This window comes from Moschus berezovskii, chromosome 13 (assembly GCF_049115385.1).
Source record: "Moschus berezovskii isolate FMDL1 chromosome 13, NW_MosBer_1.0, whole genome shotgun sequence".
NCBI classification, from domain to species: domain Eukaryota; kingdom Metazoa; phylum Chordata; class Mammalia; order Artiodactyla; family Moschidae; genus Moschus; species Moschus berezovskii.
In genome coordinates this window covers 20,739,523-20,767,131 of record NC_142472.1, presented here as the reverse complement: position 1 = coordinate 20,767,131, position 27,609 = coordinate 20,739,523, and the positions used below count along the sequence as shown (strand labels likewise).

At 40.2% G+C, this 27,609-nt stretch overlaps 1 protein-coding gene across 1 annotated transcript in view; it reads left to right on the top strand.

Moving 5' to 3' along the window:
* LOC148775818 (uncharacterized) overlaps positions 1–27,609 on the top strand; it is a 74,237-nt gene that overhangs the window by 44,623 nt on the left and 2,005 nt on the right. The gene's annotated exons all lie outside the window — the stretch shown is intronic.

Below are 27,609 nucleotides of genomic sequence, written 5' to 3'. Positions count from 1 at the left end.
CCGGCACAACGAACCATGCAAAGAGGTGCGGCCGTGAGGAGCTACCCCACGCCTGAGGCCAGGGCCGGCGGCTGAGAGGAGCTACCCCACGTCCAACAGGCGGTGGCTGCGCGGGCGCAGGAGGGCCGAGAGGAGCTACTCCGCGTTCAAGGTCAGGAGGGGCGGCCTCGAGGAGATACCCCTCACCCAAGGTAAGGTACAGCGGCTGCACTTTGCTGGAGCGGCTGTGAAGAGATTTTCCACGACCAAGGTAAGAAAAACCCAAATAAGACGGTAGGTATTGCTAGGGGGCACCAGAGGGCGGACAGACTGATATCATAATCACAGGAAACTAGCCAATCTGATCACATGGACCACAGCCGAATGTGGTCCACTGGAGAAGGTAATGGCAAACCACTTCAGTATACTTGCCTTGAGAACCCCATGAACAGTAACAAAGGGCAAAATGATAGGATACTGAATGAGGAATTCCCCAGGTCAGTAGGTGCCCAGTATGCTACTGGAGCTCAGTGGAGAAATAACTATAGAAGGAATAAAGGGATGGAGCAAAAGCAAAACCAATATCCAGTTGTGGATGTGACCAGTGATAGAAGCAAGGTCCGGTGCTGTAAAGAGCAGTATTGCATAGGAACCTGGAATGTTAGGTCCATGAATCAAGGCAAATTGGAAGTGGTCAAACAGGAGATGGCAAGAATGAACGTTGACATTCTAGGAATCAGTGAATTAAAATGGACTGGAATGGGTGAATTTAACTCAGATGACCATTATATCTACTACTGTGGGCAGGAATCCCTTAGAAGAAATGGAGTAGCCATCATGGTCAACAAAAGAGTCCAAAATGCAGTACTTGGATGCAATCTTGAAAATGACAGGATGATTTCTGTTCATTTCCAAGGCAAACCATTCAATATTACAGTAATCCAGGCCTATGCCCCAACGAGTAATGCTGAAGAAGCCGAAGTTATTCGGTTCTATGAAGACCTACAAGACCTTTTAGAACTAACACCCAAAAAAGATGTCCTTTTCATTATAGGGGACTGGAATGCAAAAGTAGGAAGTCAAGAAACACCTGGAGTAACTGGCAAATTTGGCCTTGGAGCACGGAATGAAGCAGGGCAAAGGCTAATAGAGTTTTGTCAAGAGAATGCACTGGTCATAGCAAACACCCTCTTCCAACAGCACAAGAGAAGACTCTATACATGGACATCACCAGATGGTCAACACCGAAATCAGATTGATTATATTCTTTGCAACCAAAGATGGAAAAGTACAGTTAGCGAAAACAAGACCAGGAGCTGACTGTGGCTCAGATCATGAACTCCTTATTGCGAAGTTCAGACTTAAATAATCACCCAAGTCCAAGAAACCCAGAGAGTCCCCAACAGGATAAACCCAAGGCGAAATACTCCAAGACACATATTAATCAAATTAACAAAGATCAAACACAAAGAACAAATATTAAAAGCAGCAAGGGAAAAGCAGCAAATAACACATAAGGGGATTCCCATAAGGATAACAGCTGATCTTTCAACAGAAACTCTTCAAGCCAGAAGGGAGTGGCAAGACATACTTAAAGTAATGAAAGAAAATACCCTACAGCCCAGATTACTATACCCAGCAAGGATTTCATTCAAATATGAAGGAGAAATCAAAAGCTTTACAGACAAGCAAAAGCTGAGGGAATTCAGCATCACCAAACCAGCTCTCCAACAAATGCTAAAGGATCTTCTATAGACAGGAAACACAGAAAGAGTGTATAAACTTGATCCCAAAGCAATAAAGAAAATGGCTACGGGATCGTACTTATCAATAATTACCTTAAACGTAAATGGGTTGAAATTTTCAAAAAGGCTAGGAAACAATTCTCATAGCCATCAATAGTTCAGTGTTGAGTTCATGAATAGTTTTTAAAGTTTGGGACAAACTGTAGTATTTGCTATTTGAAGTACTATTTGTAATTGGCATATTACGATGTAACATTGGCCTTCATTTCCAACTTAAAACGCCTAAAAATGCCTAACAGGTTTTTAGATTTGTGAATTTTAGTTGAAATGTATTTTACGATGTTACTAAACCTGCAGAAATATTTAAAATTTTCAGAGAACTTATTCACTGTACATTTAATGTATTTTATTTATAAAAGTTATGAACTGTAGAAAGTTTTACTTGTTGGGTCAAATGCTTGTTGCTTCAAATGCTTGTTGCATTTGAAGTGCTAGTTACAAGAAAATCAAATACCTTCAATGTATAAATGCTATTAAGTTTTTAAAGGACTCTGGAGTATAAGTAAGTTTGTTTAAAGAAATTTAGTCTGTTCAACTTGAATCAGCTCTGTCAAACATTAATTAAAAGCCTCATTTAAAAAAAATAAAATAAAACAAACAAACAAACAAAAAAGACCAATTTGCTTAAGTATTATGCTTTAGTATACATAAGTAACATGAATAACACTAAGTTAATCATTAAGAAGGGCTTCCCGGGTGGCTCAGAGGTTAAAGCGTCTGCCTCCAATGCGGGAGACCCTGATTCGATCCCTGGGTCGGGAAGATCCCCTGGAGAAGGAAACGGTAACCCACTCCAGTATTCTTGCCTGGAGAATCCCATGGACGGAGAAGCCTGGTAGGCTACAGTCCATGGGGTCGCAAAGAGTCGGACACAACTGAGCGACGGAACGGAACGGAATCATTAAGAAAGAAAGAAATTTACTACACTTGAGTCAATAATAAATATATGTACTATGTAATATTTATAAACTCGAAAGCATGGCTCATATTCAAGAATAATATTTGTTTTGAAAGTCTGACAATTTAATATTTAGCTAACTAAGTAAAATTAGCAGCCACTCCAAAATGATAAGAGTACATGTTTACCATTTTGGTATCTGGAAGGAGATCTGCCTTGTATCTCAAACAAATTGTGCATCCTCTTATATTTACATGAATATATATTTGAAAAAATCCCTGTTGATACAAACTAAAAGAAAAGATAATGATACTGTCTTTCAAACTATCTGATTTAAAACCATTGTCATCTTATGACCAGTTCATGCATAAGACTGTGTGCATACTAAGTTGCTGCAGTCATGTCTGACTCTTTGCGACCCCCTGGACTGTAGCCTGCCAGGCTCCTCTGTCCATGGAATTCTCCAGGCAAAAATACTGGAGTGGGCTGCCATTTCCTCCTCCAGGTTATCTTCCTGACCCAGGGATTGAACCTGCATTTCTTGTATCTCCTGCATTGGTAGGCAGATTCTTTACCACAAATGCCACCTGAGAAGCCCGTTACTAGATGAGATGTTATTAAAATGGTTTAGTCAAATTCAGTCAAGTTGTGCACATGGACTTAATCATCACAACAAATTCTAATATTTGCATAAGTTGAATTTGAGTTCATGTTAGTTATTGTTATTTTCCCCATCAGTTTACTATAGGATGAAAGAAGTTAAGGCCAGGGCAGCTGGCTCCTGTTTTATTTTTGTCTTTCCACTGATATCATTAAAACAGAATTACCAAGTTGGTGGTGTCAGTATCTTCGAGATAGATTTTGCCAAAGAAAATTTCAAGTGGAAGAAATGTCCTGCCACTCGAAGCACAGATGAACCCCAAAGGAGTGGAACTTGTCTGGTTTTGTGAAGGAAGTGTCACATGTGAGTGGAACACAAGATCACAAGTTGGTGTGTTAGCAGTCGACAGCTAAACGGGGCCTTGAATTGCTACCGTTCGAGAGATTTTGTCACAACAACAAATATATAAGTGCCAACTTCCAAAAGACAAGTCTTCACAACTTCCAAAAGACAAGTCTTGTCTTCTGTAAAAGACTAGTCTTTTACAGAAGTTTTACTTCTGTTAGGTAGAGGAGGAAAACAAACCAAATTCCAGGTCAGTTTGACAAGGAAGAGTTGATTTATGGATTGGGTCATCTGACAGATATTTTCAGCCACATGAATAAGGTGAATCCTTGGACTGAAGGCCTTGAAGTGATACTGTAGGTACTGATGAAAATTTGCTTATTTTTAGGCACCAGTTACTGAAAAAGGAATACCAAAAGCAGACATCTTTGTGGATGGTCCAGCACTGGAGAAAATTCTTCAGAGTAAATGACAGTAACAGCAGTCTGAAAATTTCCCTCTAAGCGGAAATCTACAGATACCTGTATGCCCTGCAAACCACATCTGAAGATGCTTCTGCATGATCATAAGGATTCCTAACTTGCTAAAGAGGACCAGATCAAAAACCACCCCACTGTGTTGAGTTTAAATTCTAACCAAGCACCAGTAGTCTTCTTCTTGAATTTACTTTATACTTTATTTGATAATTTTTATACACTTTCAGCTTGTTAAAAAGTGAGAGGAAGATATAATTCTTTGGTCAAAGAATAACATTATAACATTGGTCAAAACTATTGATGCAAGTGACAAGTCAAACTTGCTTAAGTAAAAATGTAAATTTAGTGGGCTAACATAAGTGAGATTTTTCACGGTAAATCTTCATGGATCTGGGATTAAAATGATAGAGGCTTGCACTATCTTCCTCTCTTTTCTTCCACATTTTGAGAGGAAAATGGCCCCCACAACTTAGGAAGCCCAACTGAAAGATACAGCTCTTCAATGACAGCTATGAAAGCAGAGTCTCATAGACTCTGAGGTGAAATGCTACCTGCTCAGTTTCACTGAAACTGATTCAAGTATCCTCTTTTGTGACTAAAGTATGTGGAGTAACTCACTCCCCACAGGAAAACGGACTTCTCTCACCAGTAGCAGAGTAGGATACACGGAGAACTATTCATCATCTACCTAGGAAAAACACACTCTTGACTCCACAGATGTAAACTGGGTATGCTGAACAAGCGTGACGTAAGGAGTGTGATTACAGTGACAGTTAAGATATATCTCCTACCTTGGCTTTGCAATGTGTTCAGTTCAGGTCATCTCCTTGTTTCACAAGAATCCTTGAACAGACTCATGAGTTTTATGGTTACTCAAAGAAAATAAAAGTCCTTCAGGTATGGCAGTGGTAAGCAGTTTAATATAAAAATTAGAATGGCCCAGTACAAAATATGAAACAGAATTTTAAATTTTATTTAGCATCAAACATTCTTTTTATGCTAAACTGAGACCTGCTTTCTCTGGAGACATGTCATGGGGAAGTAGCAGTAGGGGATAGTGAGGGACAGAAAATGTGTCCCTCTGCTCTTAGCCTTTACTTTTCCTCTTGTCAGAAATTCCTCGTGTACAAGCTTGCTCTCCCACAGAACCCTCAGGCAGTCGGTGAATTTCTCTTCCAGATGGTCTTCTACCATTCTTTCCACACCTTAAACCTATATGTAGGGCCTCCCAGGCAGAGCTAGTGGTAAAGAACCTGCCTGCCAATGCAAGAGACATGAGACACGCGGGTTCGATCCCTGGGTTGGGAAGATCCCCTGGAGGAGGGCATGGCAACCCACTCCAATATATTTGCCTGGAGAATATCATGGACAGAGGAGCCTGGTGGACTATGGTCCCTTCGATAGCAAAGAGTTGGACAGGACTGAAACGACTTAGCACAGCACAGCCTAGCACACAGCACAGTTGTCTCCAAACACAGTTTTCGTGTCTCTCTTCCCAAACGGCTTATTAGGCCTGGCTCTGTCTTCTCACAGTCCTCTTCTAACATTGTCACCAGGACAAACACACTGATGTCCTCTGACCACAGCAACTGCAACATTTCTTTCAGATGTCACCAGATCTCTAAAGTTCGCTTAGAGTCATGGGCACATCCACTGCTGGACTTGTCAAACACCCAAGAAAGACAAACTGGATGGAATGAATTCTGTCATGGGCTCTATTACCTAAGGTTGGGCATTCGAAGGTTTAAGATTGCTAAGTTGGTTATTTTGCCTGTATTTCCAGCCCCAGGCAGCAGACATGGATAGGCAAGTCTGAAAAACTTTCCACTAAACCAATCAGGGAACTCTGGGACTCTGGTGGGAGCCAAGGCAGTCCATCAGCTACCCTATAGTGAAGACCTGGTCCTGTATGAGCACCCCCAGCATTTGGAGGATGGATAACTGCCATAATGGTCATTAGTGACATCAACATCAACCACTGCAGAGAAAGGACCCAGCAGAGCCATATCCCACCCCAATTCTGGATACATTTAAAGAAAAAATCCCCCAAAATTATAAAGCATCTATTAAAAAATTATGTATAATCTGTTTTGTTTTCTGTTACATGAAGGATTTATTGTTATTATTCTCTGATTTCTTCCCTGGTGGTTCAGATGGTAAAGCATCTGACTACAACGTGGGAGACCCGGGTTCAATCCCTGGGTCAGGAAGTTCCTCTGGAGAAGGCAATGGCAACCCACTCCAGTACTCTTGCCTGGAAAATCCCATGGATGAAGGAGCCTGGTGAGCTATAGTCCATGTGGTCGCAGTCAGACACGACTGAGCAACTTCACTTTCACTTTCTTTTCTGATTTCTTAAAAATTAAAATTGTTAAATAGCATAGCTAATAGTGATTCATTAATATTAACTTGAAATCTTTTAGTCTGTTTACAGTTTTCTATATACTTATCAGTATTCTTTTTTCTTGAACTATTTCCTTCTATTTTCCAAATAGAATTTACTGAAAATGTGAGACAAAATATTTTCCATGCAAAGAAAAAGTATATTTGTTTAAAACAGAAGCCATACATAGAATCTATTTATTATTTTCAGAATTTTTTCCTTCATAAGATTGTGTTTCTCACAGATGTTTATGTCTTGTTCTGCAAAAGAGTGAATTAGCCGGGTATTGCCACTTTTGAACAGTTGGTGGCTCCAATGCTTTGCAACTGTCTTATAAGTGCTGCACCAAAATAGGCAAGCTCTCTTTTAAGTATTTAATGCAGAATTTGAAAACAAAAATGTATTTTAATGAATATCGTGCATTTAACCGGAAACTGAATGTCAGATCAGTTATGAATTCAGAAGGAAAGTTTTAAAACCAACATGTGATTCAGCCTGTGTAATATAGTGTGAATACACATTAGTACATTCACTAAGTGCACTTAAAAGATCAAAAGTGTTCCACCAGAAACATAATGTAAGCCACAAATGTAATTAAAAAATTTTCCAGTAGTCACATTAAAAAAGAGAAACTAATATTAATTTGCTGAAATTAATGGGTGGAATTAATATTAATAATATATTTAATCCAATATATCCAAAATAATATAATTTCACCGTATAATTAATAGAAAAAAATGCTGAGATACTTTGCATGCTTCTGTTTTTCTCAGCATCCAATGTGTGTTTTGTACTTACAGAATCTCTCAGTTTGGACTAGCCACTTCTCAAGTGCTTGACAGCTGCTGGTGGCTAGTGCCTACCCTGTTGCTGAGTTTGGGTCTAAAGTAACTGACAGCAACCCTGCTATTCAGGTTAGATGCAATCTATGAAATATTGGATGGAAATTCATTTTTATAAATGAAATACTGTAAAGGAAATATTATTTTTGCTCTGATTTTAGTTCTAAGCTTGAAACTTTTCGTATGGAAAATCATCCACGCAACTTCTCAGTTTTAATGACATGCGAAAGAAATGTGTGGTTTAGCTAGCAGCACTTGAGCTTGTGTTATTGGCATTTTTAGGGATTTTCATGACTAAAAGATTTCTGGATTTCTTGAAAGCTATTGGTGCCTTAATATTTTAGACAGATTGTAAAATTTCCTCCATGCTTCTCTTTGACTGCTGGTCCTCCTCTTCCACCTTTCCAGAATTTAGCTCACCACGTTCTTTCATGTGGCATTCACAAAGTCTACTCAGATTCAGTTGTTGTGTCACCCACTACAGGCTGCTGTTACTGTCTACACTGTAAAGAGCATAGCCTCTCAAATCAAACTGCTGGGTTTGGAGTCCTGGTTTCACCGCTAATTCGTTGTGTGATCTTGAGTCAACTACATACTCTTTGTGCTTCAGTTGACATCTAAAAAATGCAGAAAATGATAATGCTTGTCTCTTGAGTTGTGAAGATTAACTAAGATAACGTTAGTGCTAGATATCTAATACACAACACACCTCAACTTGCCTGTGTCTTAGTTCAATGTTTAGATCTTGTAAGATGTACCATTGTCCTCTCTTATCAATTCTATAATATTTAACAAAATAAAATAAATTGGCATTAAGCATACATTTCGGAGAAGGCAATGGCAAGCCACTCCAGTACTCTTGCGTAGAAAATCCCATGGATGGAGGAGCCTGGTAGGCTGCAGTCCGTGGGGTCGCTAAGGGTCGGACACGACTGAGCGACTTCACTTTCACTTTCACACATTGGAGAAGGAAATGGCAACCCACTCCAGTGTTCTTGCCTGGAGAATCCCAGGGACGGGGGAGCCTGGTGGGCTGCCGTCTATGGGGTCACACAGAGTCGGACACGACTGAAGTGACTTAGCAGCAGCAGCAGCAGCAAGCATACATTTGGGTTTCTCTGGTAGTTCAGCGGTAAAAGAATCCACCTGTCAGTGCAGGAGACACAGGTTTGATCCCTGGGTTGGGAAGATCCCCTGGAGAAAGGAGTGGAAACCCACTCCTGTATTCTTGCCTGGAGGGTCCCATGGACAGAGGAGCCTGGCAGGCTACAGTTCATGGGGTTGTAACAGAATGGGACATGACTTAGTGACTAAACAACAACATACATTTATTGATTGATTGATTTATGGCTGTGCTGCTGCTGCTAAGTCGCTTCAGTCGTGTCCTACTCTGTGGCACCCCAAAGACGGTGGCCCACCAGGCTCCTCTGTCCCTGGGATTCTTCAGACAAGAATACCGGAGTGGGCTGCCATTTCCTTCTCCAACGCACACATGCATGCTAAGTCACTTCAGTCGTGTCCAACTCTGTGTGACCCTATGGACAGCAGCCCACCAGGCTCCTCTGTCCCTGGGACTCTCCAGGCAAGAACACTGGAGTGGGCTGCCGTTTCCTTCTCCATATGGCTGTGCAGCATGTGGCATCTTAGCTGCCCAGTCAGGTATCGAACTGTAATCCTTACACGGGAAGTGTGGGGTCTAACCCCTGAGCCACCAAGGAAGACCTATACCTTCACTGTTTAGTCATACAGTGAGGGATTTCATTGGAAGGTGCTTCTCATTTCTACAGATGACTTAATAAAATACCGTCTAGCTCAGCCTTCCTCAGAACTCAAGACAGGCTCTTTGACTGTCTCTCGAGGAAAGCGCTAAGAAGCACAGGGACTGAAGTGCATGGCTCTGGGCAGCATTTTGGAAAGTACGATTTCAGAGTAAATATACGATTTTCTCATTTCTCCCCTGCGCCACTTATTCTTTATTATATAGGATCTATTTCATTGCTAAGGAAGGCAGAAATTTAACTTTTTAAGTGTAATTGGTCTGCACATCTATATAACATATCAGCTAGGTGATTACGGTATGCTAGCTATTATTGTTGGAGAAGGCAATGGCAAGCCACTCCAGTACTCTTGCCTAGAAAATCCCATGGATGGAGGAGCCTGGTGGGCTGCAGTCCGTGGTGTCGCTAAGGGTCGGACACGACTGAGCGACTTCACTTTCACACATTGGAGAAGGAAATGGCAACCCACTCCAGTGTTCTTGCCTGGAGAATCCCAGGGACGGGGGAGCCTGGTGGGCTTCCGGCTATGGGGTCACACAGAGTCGGACACGACTGAAGTGACTTAGCAGCAGCAGCTATTATTGTTATAGTGGGATTACCTGGAGAAAATAAATCATTAAAAAGATTGAGAATAGTAAATTAATTCTGGGCTTTGGTGAATAAACTTGACTTGCTACTTAAACATGTAGAGATTGAACATGATTTTCAAGCTAATCGAGAATGTTTATTAGTTCCTCAATTGTAAATTGAGGTTTTTTACCTCAAAAAAACCTAGAACATCTGGAAAAACAAGTCATCTGTATCATCTGCCTTAATCTAATTCAAAATAATCATTTAGGGAGGAAAAGGAAACAAAAACCAGTAAGCTGATAACAATTCCAAAAATAGCTACTAGAAAAATATTTGTGTAATGATTAGTATCTTGGATTTTTCAATTGATGGGCATTTGCCATCTGTGGCCACAACTGTTAGATCTATTTCTAGACAGTAAAAATCTGGGATAAGTCAGGAACTGGAAACTTACTATGAAACACATCATGTAGAATAACTTAAGATGAAATTTTACAGTAAGAATATGTTGTATGCACATTTTAATTCTCCTCCTTTTAATATTCATGAGTAGTTTTATTCTGTATTTGCAATTCGTAGGCACTTGAGATCTTTGTAACTGACTTCTCCTTATTTTATGTTCAGCTCTCTTTTGTATTTAACTACCTTGCTTTTTGAAGGGACTGACTTTCACATTGGAACTCACAGAGGCTTTTGCAGAATAGCTAAGTATGGGAAGTTGAAGCTTGGATTGGGCTGGTAGTAGTAAGAATGATGAAGAGTAAATCCCAGAAATTTTCCTAATGGAGAATTGATAATATAATGATTGACCACATGTATATGTTTAAAGAGAAAGGAACACCCGTGACATAACGCAATAATATGAATGGGGCTTCCCTGGTGTCCAGTGGTTAAGACTTGGTGCTTCCAATGCAGAGGGTGCAGAATTGATTCCTGGTTGGGAACTAAGATCTTGCATGCTAAAGGCCTGTGCAGCTTTTAAAAAAAAGATAGTAATTCAGTCTGAAATGTTGTGATGAAAAGTGATTAAGCTAAGGCACTTGGATAAGATTTTTTTCTTTTATTTAATGATGAGAGTGTTATAATTTGGAGAGTAGAAGGCTGATAGATGCAATTCTTGAAGAATTTCTAGGGAAGTGAAAGCAGGCAGGCAGTTGAGGACGAATAGAGATACTGTAAGCAGAAAACAGAGCCAAGACATTGTTTGATGGCAAACATTTTGTTATGAACCAACCATAGTTGGCTGTGGAGCTCCCCGAAACAGAGCTCCATAGTCTGCCATGGCAGAAAAAAACTCGGTGAGCACATTAAAAGTTTATTTGTTCCGTGTTTTCTGCTTCTAATTAAAATTTCATAGCAAGAAAAAAAGTTTTAGCTTTAACTGTAAATGTATAGATGTTTTATTGTGCAAACTCTGCTACAGGTTTTATTTTGGGTCTTACAGATAAGCTGGAAAGGAAAATAAGAGTAATATATTAAAATTATTTTTCTTTGATAAAATTTAAAAATTACAAGATATAATATTTTGTTCAAGGAATTAGTAATTGTTGTGAGAATCAGAAAAGAAGTGTAACATAAAGGAAGCCCTAGTGTTCAGTGGGCGAGGATGACTCTCTTTTCTCATATTTTAGTGAAAATTAACCAAAACAAAAAAGCAATCTCAGCTCTTCACATTTCTACTTTTACTTCAGTTCAGTTCAGCTCAGTCGCTCAATCGTGTCTGACTCTCTGCAACCCCATGAATCACAGCACGCCAGGCCTCCCTGTCCATCACCAGCTCCCAGAGTTCTCAGACTCATGTCCATCGAGTCAGTGATGCCATCCAGCCATCTCATTCTCTGTCGTCCCCGTCTCCTCCTGCCCCCAATCCCTCCCAGCACTTTTACTTAACTTCTTTTATTCACTTTAATTTAACTTCTTTAAATGTGTGACTTTAATTTAACTTCTTTAAATGTGTGTGTGTGTATGTACATATGTAATGTGTAAGTGTGTGTGTGTTTCCTTCTTAAACGTTTTCTTGATTAGAGCAGTTCAAGTTTGTAATGCATGTTACAGGACTTTAAAATATTCATTTTGAAATTTTCTGATTGTTTGAGAACAAATACTAATGTTCTGTGAAGTGAAAGTTGCTCAGTTATGTTTGACTCTTTGGACTCTGCACAGTCCATAGAATTCTCCAGGCCAGAATACTGGAGTGGGTAGCCTTTCCCTTCTCCAGGGAATCTTCCCAACCCAGGGATCAAACCCAGGTCTCCCACATTGCAGGCAGATTCTTTACCAGCTGAGCCAGCCGGGTGCTTTGAGTCGACAAAAATGAATTCTTCATTGATTCTGTACACAAGTCCTTCACTCTAGTGGAGGTGAGAAACCAAGACATATGAACTATCATATGCAATAATGAATGAGGTGATAAATGCCGTAGAAGAGGAAGAAATGGAGTAATACAAGAATGGAGGAGGGGAGCATGGCTGCCGTATAAGACAAAGTGGTTTCATGAGCAATGAGTATAATTTGAGACACGTTTAGGGGCTGGGAATAAAGGTCTAGGAACCAGCAACTTAGTCAAAGGCACAAACATGGGAAAAGCAGTGACTGATTTGACTTCAATGAAGTATGTTTTAAAAAAAGAACAGTGGAAAACAATTCTGAAGAGGTAGGTTGGGTTTCAGCTCAAAAAGGACCTGGAACAGCACAGTGTAATGGACAATGGTGTGCTGTTGAGGCCTTTAATGAGTGGAGTGACGGTGCTAGGGCAATGGTTAAGAGCACAGTCAGATCAGGCAGACCTGTGTTCCAAATCCATTTCTGCTGTTCACTGGCTTTGCGACCTCCTCAAGTTACATAATTTCTTTGAGCCTTAATTTCTTTCATGTGTATAACAGGAACTATAATTGTACCTATAGGGTATAGCGTGGATTAATGAAAAAGTGAGCATTGAACATTTACCACAGAGCCTGGCATGTAATAAAAAAAGGCTACTGCTAATATCAGTAGCGCTAATAAATATAGGAAGATAGCCTTGATTTTTGCATTATGTGAAACTGTTTTAAATCCTGAGTTACCCAAATCATGAGACAAGGCCACCTACCACTTTTCTTGCAGAGGCAGCCTTATTTTCTGTGTTATTACACAAGGAAAGTGATGCTTAAAATTCTCCAAGCCAGGCTTCAGCAAATGTGAACCATGAAATTCCAGATATTCAAGCTGGTTTTAGAAAAGGCAGAGGAACCAGAGATCAAATTGCCAACATCTGCTGGATCATCGAAAAATCAAGAGAGTTCCAGAAAAACATCTACTTCTGCTTTATTGACTATACAAAAGCCTTTGACTGTGTGGATCACAACAAACTGTGGAAAATTCTGAAAGAGATGGGCATGCCAGACCACCTGATCTGCCTCTTGAGAAACCTGTATGCAGGTCAGGAAGCAACAGTTAGAGCTGGACATGGAACAACAGACTGGTTCCAAATAGGAAAAGGAGTATGTCAAGGCTGTATATTGTCACCCTGCTTATTTAACTTATATGCAGAGTACATCATGAGAAATGCTGGGCTGGAAGAAGCACAAGCTGGAATCAAGATTGCTGGGAGAAATATCAATAACCTCAGATATGCAGATGACACCACCCTTATGACAGAAAGTGAAGAAGAACTAAAGAGCCTCTTGATGAAAGTGAAAGAGGAGAGTGAAAAAGTTGGCTTAAAGCTCAGCATTCAGAAAACTAAGATCATGGTATCTGGTCCCATCACTTCATGGCAAATAGTTGGGAAACAGTGGAAACAGCCCCCGATTTTATTTTTCTGGGCTCCAAAATCACTGCAGATGGTGACTGCAGCCGTAAAATTAAAAGACGCTTACTCCTTGGAAGGAAAGGTATGACCAACCTAGACAGCATATTAAAAAGCAGAGATATTACTTTGCCAACAAAGGTCCATCTAGTCAAGGCTATGGTTTTTCCAGTGATCATGTATGGATGTGAGAGTTAGAGTATAAAGAAAGCTGAGCGTGGAAGAATTAATGCTTTTGAACTGTGGTGTTGGAGAAAACTCTTGAGAGTCTCCTGGACTGTGAGGAGATCCAACCAGTCCATCCTAAAGGAGATCAATCCTGGGTGTTCATTGGAAGGACTGATGTTGAAGCTGAGACTCCAATATTTTGGCTACCTGATGTGAAGAGCTGACTTATTTGAAAAGACCCTGATGCTGGGAAAGATTGGGGGAAGGAGGAGAAGGGGACGATAGAGGATGAGATGGCTGGATGGCATCACTGACTCAATGGACATGGGTTTGGGTGAACTCTGGGAGTTGGTGATGGACAGGGAGGCCTGGTGTGCTGCAGTTCATGGGGTCGCAAAGAGTCGGACACGACTGAGCAACTGAACTGAACTAAGATTATCTATCTTGTTTTAATTCATATATATTTGAGGTTGTCTTTATATATTTGTAGAATACAGAAACTCAGAAGTTAATTGTGTGTGTCACTTTTTCAAATCTATCTAAATATTGAGAATTCATTTGTCTTAATTCATTTAAGTATTAACATGTTTGGCTTGTTGTTTCTCAGGATCCCCTGTTTAGAGACAATAACATTTAAAAATTTGTATAGAATTTCATAACCAGAAGAGTTAAACAGGCCATTTAGCTTAGTTCCTCTAGAAAACCTAGAGACTCAGACAGACTGGCATAAGGTAACAGAATATTAAAGGGAAATTTTGACTAGATCCAGGGGCTGATGAGAAGGAAGTAATTTGCCTTTTTTTAAAAAAGTAATGTGACTAAAAGTGACTTTCTTTTTAAGAAACTTAGATGGAGAAACAGTGGAAACAGTGTCAGACTTTATTTTTTTGGGCTCCAAAATCACTGCAGATGGTGACTGCAGTCATGAAATTAAAAGACGCTTACTCCTTGGAAGGAAAGATATGACCAACCTAGATAGCATATTAAAAAGCAGAGACATTACTTTGCCAACCAAGGTCCGTCTAGTCAAGGCTATGGTTTTTCCCGTGGTCATGTATGGATGTGAGAGTTGGACTGTGAAGAAAGCTGAGCACCGAAGAGTTGATGCTTTTGAACTGTGGTGCTGGAGAAGACTCTTGAGAGTCCCTTGGACTGCAAGGAGAGCCAACCAGTCCATTCTAAAGGAAATCAGTCCTGGGTGTTCACTGGAAGGACTGACACTGAAGCTGAAATTCCAATACTTTGGCCACCTCATGCTAAGAGTTGACTCACTGGAAAAGTCTCTGATGCTGGGAGGGATTGGGGGCAGGAGGAGACGGGGAAGACAGAGAATGAGATGGCTGGATGACACCACCGACTCGATGGACATGAGTTTGAGTGAACTCCAGGAGTTAGTGATGGACAGGGAGGCCTGGTGTGCTGTGATTCATGGGGTCGCAGGCAGTCGGACACGACTGAGCGACTGAACTGAACTGAACTGAACTGAACACAGAAAGTACTGCAGAGAAAGTTACGAGGATACTTTTGGTCAAGTAATAATAAAGTAGCAGCAACATTGTATTTTATTTACAGCAGTTTCCAAATGAACATACAAACAGCACCAACATGTCAGTATCACATTTTTTGCTCCCTTTGGCTCTTTTTAAGTAGTTGTTGAGATTTACTGTTTATATTTTCACTACTGGCTGTTCCGAGTGCCTTGGTTTTGCCTCCTCTCTATAGCCTCTCTGATCCCCCATCAAACAAGTTACTGGAGGAGAGGGGAATGCTGAGGCCACGTGGGCAGGAGCACGGAGAACAGGAGGAGGGCTGATGGGAATTCAGTACCTTTTGAATAACTTGAAGGGCCTGGTATGCTTCCACTTAACTGCTTCAACCCACTGGCTCAGACTCCTCAAATTGCATTCAGGAAAATTAATTAACTCGGACATAAAGATTCATTTTTAATAAAAATTTACTGAGCTGCAAAATGAGCAGTCATAAACTCCTATCAAATATCTGAAAATTTAAAAACAAATCTGAAAATCTCTTGTGATAGCAATGTTCAGTTCAGTTGTTTGGTTGTGTCAGACTCTATGCGACGCCATGGACCACAGCACACCAGGCTTCCCTGACCATTACCAACTCCCTGAACTTGCTCAAACTCATGGCCATCAAGTTGGTGATGCCATCCAAGCATCTCATCCTCTATCATCCCCTTCTCTTCCTGCCTTCAATCTTTCCCAGCATCAGGGTCTTTTCCAAAGAGTCAGTTCTTCACATCAGGCAGCCAAAGTATTGGAGTTTCAGGTTCAGCATTAGTCCTCCCAGTGAATAATTAGGACTGATTTCCTTTAGGATGGATGGACTGGTTGGATCTCCTGTCAGTCCAGGGGCTCTCAACAGTCTTCTTCAACTCCACGGTTCAAAAGCATCAATTCTTTTGTGCTCAGCTTTCTTTATAGTCCAACTCTTACATCCATTCATGACTACTGAAAAACCATAGCTTTGAAGTTGGACCTTTGTTGGCAAAGTAATGTCTCCGCTTTTTAATATGCAGTCGACATGTTGGTCATAGCTTTTCTTCCAAGGAGATAGCGTCTTTTAATTTCATGGCTGCAGTCACCATCTGCAGTGATTTGGAGCCCCCCAAAATAAAGTCTCTCACTGTTTCCATTGTTTCCCCCTCTATTTGCCATGAAGTGATGGGACCAGGTGCCATGATCTTAGTTTTCTGAATGGTGATTTTTAAGCCAAATTTTTCACTCTCCTCTTTCGCTTTCATCAAGAGGCTCTTTATTTCCTCTTCACTTTCTGCCATAAAGGTGGTATCATCTGCATATCTGAGGTTATTGGTATTTCTCCCAGCAATCTTGATTCCAGCTTGTGCTTCATCCTGCCTGGCATTTCGCATGATGTATTCTGCATATTAGTTCAATAAGCAGGGTGACAATATACAGCCTTGTTGTACTACTTTCCCAATCTGGAACCAGTGTGTTGTTCCATGTCCAACTCTAATGGTTGCTTCCTGACCTGCATACAGATTTCTCAGGAGGCAGGTCAGGTGATCTGGTATTCCCATCTCTTTCAGAATTTTCCACAGTTTATTGTGATCCACACAGTCAAAGGCTTTGGCATAGTCAATAAAGCAGAAGTAGATGTTTTTCTGGAACTCTCTTGCTTTTTCGATGATCCAGCGGATGTTGGCAATTTGATCTCTGGTTCCTCTGCCTTTTCTAAATCCAGCTTGAACATCTGGATGTTCAGAGTTCATTGCCTTTCTTTGCGACTGGAATGAAATCTGACCTTTTCCAGTCCTGTAGCCCTTGCTGAGTTTTCCATATTTTCTGGCATATGGAGTGCAGCACTTGCACAGCATCATCTTGTAGGGTTTGAAATAGCTCACCTGGAATTCCATCACCTCCACTAACTTTGTTATAGTGTGGCTTCCTAAGGCCCACTTGACTTCACATTCCAGGAGGTCTGGCTCTAGGTGAGTGATCACACCACCATGGTTATCTGGTTCATGAAGATCTTTAAGCATTTTCTCATAGGGCTCTCTGCTTCCACTCATCTTTTATTTTACCTTCCTCTAATGTGGGGGTATGTCGATTCCTTTACGAGGACAGTGTGGAATTTTATTTGCTTAAAATGCTTATTTTCTGATTACAAGTATGAATTGGCAAAATCTGATTCTATAAAAAAAGAAAGTAACAAACCAGAAATAACAAGTTAGTGTATTTTTATCATCTTTTTTTCTTTGCAGCTTTTACTGTGGCTGCAATCATGATCTGTCTATATTAATATTAGTTTTCTCATTCAGTATTCCTCAAGTTTTTGGCAAATTTTAAAATATAAATTTTACCGATGTTCCATTCTATCATATTGATGATGTGATATATGAAGTATGTTTTGTTAGTTCTCTGAGAGCATAAATCTATACTTTCAAAACTGTATGATTCTTAACATAGTTACATAGATATCCCCTTAGATACAATGACTTACCATAAGGAGATATTTGTACTTTATTATAAAGTTTCTATTTGACTCAAGTGCAGTTTGAAATATTCAAAAGGACATGTATTAAGCAATTGCCCAAGACAAACAACTTGCTTCTTGAGCCTTCTGTCTAGTGAAGCCATTGCAGCCTTTCTTTGCACACTGATCAGGACACCTATAACACTTTATGGTCCTTACTTGTTTATGTGCTTGCCTGTCCTTCTGAATTGTGCATTTTTTGAGGAAGAGATGGCATGTGATTCAGCTCTTCATCTCTAGTCCTGTACTTGAAACAGAGCCTGGTCTGTAGCTGCTTTGAGGTTGGAATGAATCAGTGAAATGATTCAGGGCACATTGGTGTTGATAAAGAAGTCAGTGGGGTTTGGTCTGAATGAATGGTTTAGGTAATGCTTTTGAGATTCTGAGGGAGCATTCACTATGTTAAATGTCTGGACAGGGTGGTCTTGCAGATCTAGTGTAATGGTTTCTCCAGTTTTTCTCTAGGTAATATCTGAAGTGAGAATGAGTACAGAATGCAGGGAATGTGTTAAAAATTTTGAAATCCATAAACTTTTTTTTTCTCTTCTGGAGAGGCATAAGCTAATTAGTGAATGCCAGGCACAGTTAAAAAACATGTTGCTTTATGATTGTAGAGAAAGTTCTTTAAAGGATTATTTGTGCTTAGTTATTTGAATTTAAAAAGATAAAGCAGGAGACAGAATCTGTGTATTGTAGGTATCTCTCTGCAGAATACTTATATTTTCCTCTTCATAAAGAGCAACAGAGATCATTCTGTATTTAGTTTCCATGGTTAATATATCATAGGCCAAATAATCAATATTTTGACTTGCACAGTATGTGTTATGTTCAGTAGATATTTGTCAGCCAATGAAATAACTTATATTTGAAAATAAGCAATGAATATTGGTATGGTTTTAGTTTTAAAATTATACTTTTATAAACATTAATGTTTTCCTAGATTACAAGTTAAATTTTATTGTATTATGATGAATTCAATGGCTATTAGACCAGTAGACAATATGACTTAAAATTAATAGTTTGTCTAGCTATCTACACTCAAATTTCTGAACGGCAAATATCAAACGTGTTATCATTATTAAATTATCATCAGCCAGCCTTCTTAATCATATTCAAGTGGAATGAGTAGGAATATTAGCATCCAGTCCCATTAGTTTACTTTCTAATGGGGCAATATACATCTAAGTCTCCTATGATAATGGGTTAGCCTTTTAAGATGATGTTCCAAGCCTTTCTTTCAGGCATTGATTCAACAAACACTTACTGAGTTCCTAGATCCTTTGAGCAATGTGGGGCAGGTTAAAATTTTCTTAGAGAAACAAAACATAACCACATAATAACTTAAATAATGATATATAACTGAACAGCAAATAATGATTGGCACGATAATGTAGGAAACTTAAGCTTTTAAAGAAAGAGAGAAAGAAGGAAATAATTCTAGGTTCAACTGATGCTTACAAGTAGAAATGAACAAGGTATATTGCAGAGGGTGGCAAATGATGAATTTCTCTCCCTCTGGAAGAAACAATCAGTTCATCTAGGAAAGAGAGAGAATTTAAAGCAAAGTAAGGGGCTTTCATTCAGTCTAAATATTGAGCTTGCTTAAGTGTGTTTTGAAAATTACTCTGGATCCCAAACCAAGAATCTATTTTTGGATGAAGCCCAGGAATCTGTACTATGATGCTGGTATTCCCTGAACTGTATTTGAAGAATACAGTTAGAGAGTTAGAGATTGGAGTCTGCTTTGCCATCAATTAATAATTCAATTCAAGGGACTTCCTTGGTAGTCTAGTGGTTAAGACTCCATCATTCCAAAGCAGGGGACACTCATTTGATCCCTGGTCAGGGAACTAAGATCCCACATGCTGTGCACTGCAGCCAATTTTAAAAAAAAGAACAATTCAATTCAATACTATTTTAATTTTTTAAAATAGAGTACAGGCCTGATACAAACTGAATGACCTGAGCCCAGGAGGACGATTCAGATCAGGAAGAGATTTTTAGGCAATAAGCTCCCTGGAATATAATGCAATCAACTGCTAACTTAATGAGAAAGAGTGAGATAGAATGAAAAAGATGACTATGGGAGAAAGGTGGATAAATTGCCAAGCCTTATAATTTATATTACACAAAGACATTAGAGGAGAGAGAGGCTATGAGCATTCAGGATTGGCAAGGATGATTTTATTAATAAAAAGAACAGACTTCAGGGTGTTGTGCTCATTAAATTCATTAAGAAACCCACGGATGAGAGAGAGTGTAAACTGCAGGGAAGACCCTAAGGTCCCTTTGGTGAAAATCGAGTTTGAGATAACGGTAGGATGTGCTGTACTGTGCTTAGTCATTCAGTCGTGTCCCACTCTTTGTGACCCCATGGGCTGTAGTCCACAAGGCTTCTTTGTCCATGGGATTCTCCAGGCAAGAATACAGGAGTGGGTTGCCATGCCTTCCCCCAAGGGGATCTTCCCAACCCAGGAATTGAACCAGGGTCTCCTGCATTGCAGGCAGATTCTTTACCAGCTGAGCTACCAGGGAAACCCTAATGGTAGGGTACCCATATTAAAAAGCAGAGGAGGTAGAGGAGAGGGCAGACCTGGAGGGAAAGGCCTGTGAATACTGAGCACAGGTGCCAAAAGTGAAGGTATGAGAACCAGTCAGGTTCTGGGTATTCATGGTTTTCATTGTCTAGGACTGCCGTAACTAGTTACCCACAATAGCCACAAACTCTGTGGCTTAACACAACAGAATGCTTTTCCTCACACAGTTCAAAAGGCCAGAAGTCTGAAATTAGGATATCAGCAGATTTGGTTTCTCCTGGAGGCTCTGAGGAAGAAATCCTTCATGCCTCTCTTCCAGCTTCAGGTGGTTGTAGCAATCCTTGGCATTCCTTGGAGTGTAGCTGCATTACTCAGTCTCAGCCTCCCTCTTCACATCGCTTTTCCCTCTCCCTCTCTGTGTCCTTCCCTCTTCTTAAAAGGACACTAGCCTCTGGATTTAGGACTCACCCTAAATAAATCACGGAGAAGGCAATGGCAAGCCACTCCAGTACTCTTGCCTAGAAAATCCCATGGATGGAGGAGCCTCGTGGGCTGCAGTCCGTGGGGTTGCTATGGGCCGGACACGACTGAGCGACTTCACTTTCACTTTTCACTTACACACATTGGAGAAGGAAATGCAACCCACTCCAGTGTTCTTGCCTGGAGAATCCCAGGGACAGGGGAGCCTGGTGGGACAGAGTCGGACACGACTGAAGTGACTTAGCAGCAGCAGCAGCAGCAGCTAAATAAATCAAGGATAATTTCATCTCAATATCCTCAATTAATTATATCTGCAAAGGCCCTGTTTCCAAATAATTTCGCATTCTGAGGTTGTGGGTGGATGTGAATTTTTTGAGGGGAATATTAATCAACCCAGCACATCCTCCTAGAAATATGTGGTAAAGGAAGAGCAAGTCTTAAGGTCTAAGCCCTAGGACATACTAACCATTAGGAGACAGGAAAGGGGGAGAAAGAGATAAAAGAATAGAAAAGGAAACGGAGAGCTAGGAGCACTAGGATGGTACTGCCAAGAAAGCTGGTGAGTTAGAGACTTTCAGAGAGGGCATAACAACCTCAGGTTTGGCAGATCATGCAAAAAAACTGGACAGATGTGATTTATGAGCATCAAGAGAACAGTTCCAAGATCATTTGAGAATATGGACAGAAAAAGAAGAGTGAGGGAAAATTGGGATGAAGTATATTATAGGAAATTCAGTAGATCTGACGGAGTTTCCCTCCCCCAAGATAGGAAAGACCAGAATACAGTTCTCCTTCAGGAGCAGAAAGTTGGCAATCATGTAAAATCTCACCAGGCACAACCAGAGGGAGGGTTGTTCTCTCTTCTCACAAAATCTGGATCAAGAAGAGAATTCAAAAGTGGTCAGAGCAAGGGATTTCTCCTTTCTGCCTGAGAGCATGAACTGCTTGTACCTTTTCATATGCAAATATAAGGAATTAGACTGAATGCTAATTAAATTGTAAAGAATTTGTAAAGTGATATCACATTTAGGGGTAGTTAATAAGGCCTGTTCATGGACCTTATTTATAAATAGCAAAGATTAAACATATGATAAAAGGAATTTTTAGATGGAACAATTAAAGATCAATTATGACAATGGTACACGGCAGTGAAAGCCTCTGGAAGAGCTTGCCTCCTCGTTAATCAAAGATAATTATCAATTATGAGGCTTTATCATTAGTAGTGTCTACACTTTGCATCTTAAAAAGCTGATGATAATTAGTTGCCAGTTCTTGCTGTAAATGCTCATTATTTCTGAGAGGTGTACTGTTTCCTTTTAAAAATGACTTTTAGGTCATGACCTTGAGTGACAGACTCTCGTGTCCCTACACTGAGTTGAAATCAAGCTCCTTTATGCCATTACCCGCCCCTCCCACACAAGATAATTTGAGAGGTACATAAATGCTAAATAATATGAAGAAACTGTACTATGAATATGAGGCAAGCAAAAGATTTTAGTTTGAATAGTTACTGAGTTCAGAGGATGAGTTTATTGTCCTAATCACATCCAAGATGTAACTAATAAATCAGGAATTCATGATTCAGGTATTTTTCCAATGGAGAAGAAACATAATGTCTATTTATTAAGTACTTATATGAACCAAGAATTGAAAAACATACTTCACGTATGTTATCTCAGTTAACCCTATCAATAATATTATAACACAGGTACTGTATTTACTCCTTGCTTTACACAGGTAATAAGGATAGAGGCCTTCCCAGGTGGCTCGGTGGTAAAGAATCCACCTGCCAATGCAGGAGACTCTTGTTTGATACCTGGCCTGGGAAGATCCCCTGAAGAAGGAAAGGGCAACCCACTCCAGTATTCCTGCCTGGGAAATCCCATGGACAGAGGACACTGGCAGGCTATATTGTCCACGGGGTCACAAAAGAGGTGGACATGATTTAGTGACTAAACAGCAACAACAAGGAAAGCGTATCAGAGTGGTTTAACAGCTTGTCCAAAATGACACAGATGATGAATAATCATTCTGGAAAATACTTAATGTGTAGTATTAAAATTCATCTTATCTGAAGATATTAATATTTAAGACGTTATAATGTCTGAAGCTGCAGGAAAACAATTAGAAAACCAGTTCTTTAACTCTGAACTAAATAGTTAGTTTGATAGTAACATTAAACATTTAAGACATTGACTTCACATTTTTATCACAGAAAAGGAAAAGAACTGAAATAGACATCAAAGATTTATTGAAAGTCAAATACCCCATGTTAGCCCGGAAGTTACAACCTGGTTTTAAAAGTGTTTATTGATACTATTCTATCAGATAGTAATATTTTCCTCTTTGAAGTTAATACAAAATGTAGCAGTTAACTTGAAGTTAAGGCTGACTGCTGCTTAAAAATAATCACAGAAATCTACTACAGAGCACTTGAGAACATCAGACTCATAGGGGCCAAATTCATTAAGGAAAGTTATGGATGTGCACAAAACGTAGTGAGCCACTGATCAGAGGGTAGAGGTGGGCGTGGCAGGTTCACTAGACCTCACAAGGCTTATAGTCCAGCAGATACAGTTTTGCAGCCCTTTAGTTTTCACATTAAACAACCAGCAGCAAACAGGTATACATATTTTTTTAGCCTAGTTTAATTTCTGAAAAATGTTTTTTTGTTATACTATATGGGATAGTATATTAACATGTTCTAGATAAGTGAATTTATTTAATGGAATTGTCTTTCTTTAAAATATTGGCATAATTAATGATGAAATTGAATTTTAAATGTGGATTTTACTCATTTGTTAACCAAAAATAGTCAAGGTCATATATATTAGTTGGTGCAAATATCTACATTTGCAAATGAGGGAAATTTGTACTGTATTCCTTTTCACCATAATGTACTACTGAAGTAGAAGTGAAACTCTCTCAGTCATGTCCGACTCTTTGTGACTCCAACACTATACAGTCCATGGAATTCTCCAAGCCAGAATGCTGAAGTGGTTAGCCTTTGCCTTATCCAGGGGATCTTCCCAACCCAGGAATTGAATCCAGGTCTCCCACATTGTTGGCAGATTCTTTATCAGCTGAGCCACAAGGGAAGCCCCTAAAATGTACTATAGTTTACACATGTAATGTATATCACAACTTTGGAAAACAGTTTTTGCATTCTTAGATATAGACTAGGGCTTCCTAGTGGCTCAGCTGGAAAAGAATCTGCCTACAATGCAGGAGACCTGGGTTTGATCTCTGCATTGGGAAGATCCCCTGGAGAAGGGAATGGCTACCCATTCCAGTATTCTGGCCTGGAGAATCCCATGGACTATACAGTTGGACACGACTGAGTGACTTCACTTTCTCTCTTTCTAGATATAGACTAGAAGAAAATTATTTGAAGAAATTTAGTTTTATAAGTTCATTGAGTGTTCCTGGGTTCCTTCCTTTTGTGTCTTTCATTCTCATTTAGAACAGCTAATATTTTTCTTTCTCAGTAAAGTCTCTGAAAGAAAATAAACTGTCTTTCACTAGAAACTGCAAGCACAAAACCATGTACAATTAAATATAGTATGAAATACTTTTGAAACTTCCATACAGGAACAGTTGGTTTATCTAATGCTTTTTGAGAAATAGTTACATTGTCTTTGCCTTGAAGCATATATACTGTGAGATAGTGACATGTGCATCTAAAATATTTCAAAATCACTGATAAACATGTACTGGTGATTAGAAGAGGAGGTTTTTCAAGTTGGAAATGTACGTTAGCAGTAGATCTTTTTAGGAAGGCTTCACTTGAAAATGTGTTTGCTGATCAGTTTCCCACTGACTCCCACGTACTTGGGTTCTGGTTTTGAGGATTTTATGGAATGTTGTAATTTGCCACCACTTCTCACCTGCAGGCAGTTTTTCTCAACTGTTGCTCTCTTGACCTAAGGAGACAACAGGAGAGGATCCCTCAATTTCCTTCTGATTGGTGGCAGAAATTCATTTCTAGGGTCAACTGGGGCTGACCTCCAATTTGGCTCCCTTTAATAGGACAGTGTTTAGAAGAGTGAGAAGGTAGGACAAGGCAAAAGTCAGGATTTTGGGGGGGAAACAGCTAGCTGGAATCACTTGTATTGCCTTCTACTTCCCTCATTGATGAAGGCAGGGTCCCCCTCCTTAATTAATATGAGATGGCCAAACACATGATGGGCAGATGAGACAGCAGTTTATATTAGTCACACACAGTCCGGGAAAAGAAGACACCGCATGCCATGCAGGGCCACACAGCGGTCCATTCGGAAGCAGAGTGAACCAGTGGGGCTGTGACAGGCAGCCTTTGTAGTGATGCGCGGGTTAGGTAACCCCTGGTTCTCATGGAGGATGCGATTGACTTGTTTGATAATTTCACTGGACTGTAGGGAAGAGAAACCAGTTGGGTTGAAGATAGGGTGGGATGGAGCTGGTCTGGCTGATAGGGAAGCTGGTCTGGAAGGGATCTTTTCCTGCTGGGTAGGGTGGGGGTCATATCTGGCAAGTGCAGAACACACCTGTAGAACTTTGGGACCCCAGGAGGCTCCAGGATGTCAAGGCAACACATGGAATTTTAGCCCTTACAGTAGAGTTCTCATGATCAAAAGTTTACCGGAGGGAGAAGCCAGGAACTAGTAGGACCTCAGGCGGCTATGGAGGAAGGTAGTGTTGAGCCAGGGTTGGAGCCACTGCAGTCTCTGGACCACTATGGAGATGAGGTCTGCTGACTATACCAAAGGAAAAGCAGGGAGTACCAGGGTTTCTACCCATATATGATATAGATTGAGTCAAGGGGCCACAAAACAGATGTCTGGTATGCAGAGCAGGAGAGTGGTGGCTGAGGGAGTGCAGAAGCTGGCATGCCTGGCTTCAATTTAATATCTTCATACTTCTGTTTCCTCACGAGCTGTATAATAGTAACTGTCTCATGAGGTGGTTGAAATGTTAAATGAGATAATAATACCTGTAACCCCTTTAAAAATATTAACTCTTGATTTTGATTGGGCACAGGAGTTAACTTCAACCAGTTTCTGAGGGTGAGCTTTAGTGGCCAGTATTAGCCTAAATTGATAGTCATATTGGAGGGCAATGTGGTATCATCAGATCTCCTAAACCATGTTGGAGTTTCTTTATTTCTCTTTATGAGGTGTTGAGTTGACACACTGTAAATGGTTACTTAGAAGCTTTACATTTAGAAGAATTCTACTCTTGAGAGTCCCTTGGACTGCAAGGAGATCCAACCAGTCCATTCTAAAGGAGATCAATCCTGGGTGTTCATGGGAAGGACTGATGCTGAAGCTGAAACTCCAATACTTTGGCCACCTCATGCAATGAGTTGACTCACTAGAAAAGACTCTGATGCTGGGAGGGATTGGGGGCAGGAGAAGAAGGGGACGACAGAGAATGAGATGGCTGGATGGCATCACTGACTCGATGGACATGAGTTTGAGTGAATTCTGGGAGTTGGTGATGGACAGGGAGGCCTGGCGTGCTGTGATTCATGGGGTCAGACACGACTGAGCGACTGAACTGAACTGAACTGAAAGTGTATTATAATGACAATTTAGAGATTCTTCTAAGAGTATTTCAAAAGCAAAACACAGTGCCTATTATATAAAAGGTATTCAGTAAATGTTTATTGAATAAGCTTTGAAAAATGAGGCATTATCACTATCAAATTACAGAAAATTTTCCTTGCTTCATCTGTAGTCTTTACAGGTAAATTGATCAAAAGATTATAGTACAGTGTGTAGAGGTTTTGCTCTATGGTGTTCATGTAAAAGGCACTTTGGTATTGTATTCTGGTTGGAAGAAGGATGTTTGTCTTCAAGTTCATCCATGGTTGGTGGCAGTAGAGAATAGAGGTAGAAATAAAATAATTATTTTTTGTAAGTGGGGGCATTTTACATGGACTAAAAGTATTTATTTTCTCATTAAACCCTACTCCATTTCTATATATAACTTTCCATCTAATTATTCTGCTGAAATAAACTGCAAAAACATGGAGAAGAGAGCTTGCTTACATGCCTCTGTAATTCCTATTATGCCTAGCGTATGGTTTCTTAAAAATACAGTATATGTTCAATCAATATTTCTAAGCTGATTAGTTTTTACTGAGCCACCAATAATTCTCAATAATGTTTGTGATTTCCCCCTCGTAAGACAGATTGTTTTAGAGATTCCAAGTGAATGAATTGGACCAAGTAAATCTGAGATCCTTTTAGTGCTACTCTGTGATGATCAAATCAATCAAGGAGAAAGCTTGGTTAAGAATAAAAAGAAGTTCCGGAAAAACCTAGGGATTTTGGACTTCTGTGTGGTCCAGTAGTTGAGAGTCCACCTGCCAGTGCAGGGGATGTGGGTTTGATCCCTCATCTGGGAAGATCCCACATACTGTGGGGCAACTGGGCCCACGTGCCACAACTACTGAAGCCCTTGCGCCCTAGAGCTCATGCAACGAGAAGCCACTTCAATGAGAAGCCCACAACAGCAACCAGAGAGTAGCCCCCGCTTGGGGCAACTAGAGAAAGTCAGTGCACAGCAACAAAGACCCAGCACAGCCAAAATCAAACAAATATTAAAAAAGAGAAAACTTAGGGACTTATTAGCCTTAATATTAACATGTAAGAAAGCTGATCGCCGAAGAATCGATACTTTTGAACTGTGGTGTTGGAGAAGACTCTTGAGAGTCCCTTATACTGCAAGGAGATCCAACCAGTCCATTCTAAAGGAGATCAATCCTGGATGTTCATTGGAGGGACTGATGCTAAAGCTGAAACTGCAATACTTTGGCCACCTCATGCTAAGAGTTGACTCACTGGAAAAGACTCTGATGCTGGGAAAGGTTGGGGGCGGGAGGAGAAGGGGACGACGGAGAATGAGATGGCTGGATGGCATCACCGACTCTGTGGACATGAGTTTGAGTGTACTCCGG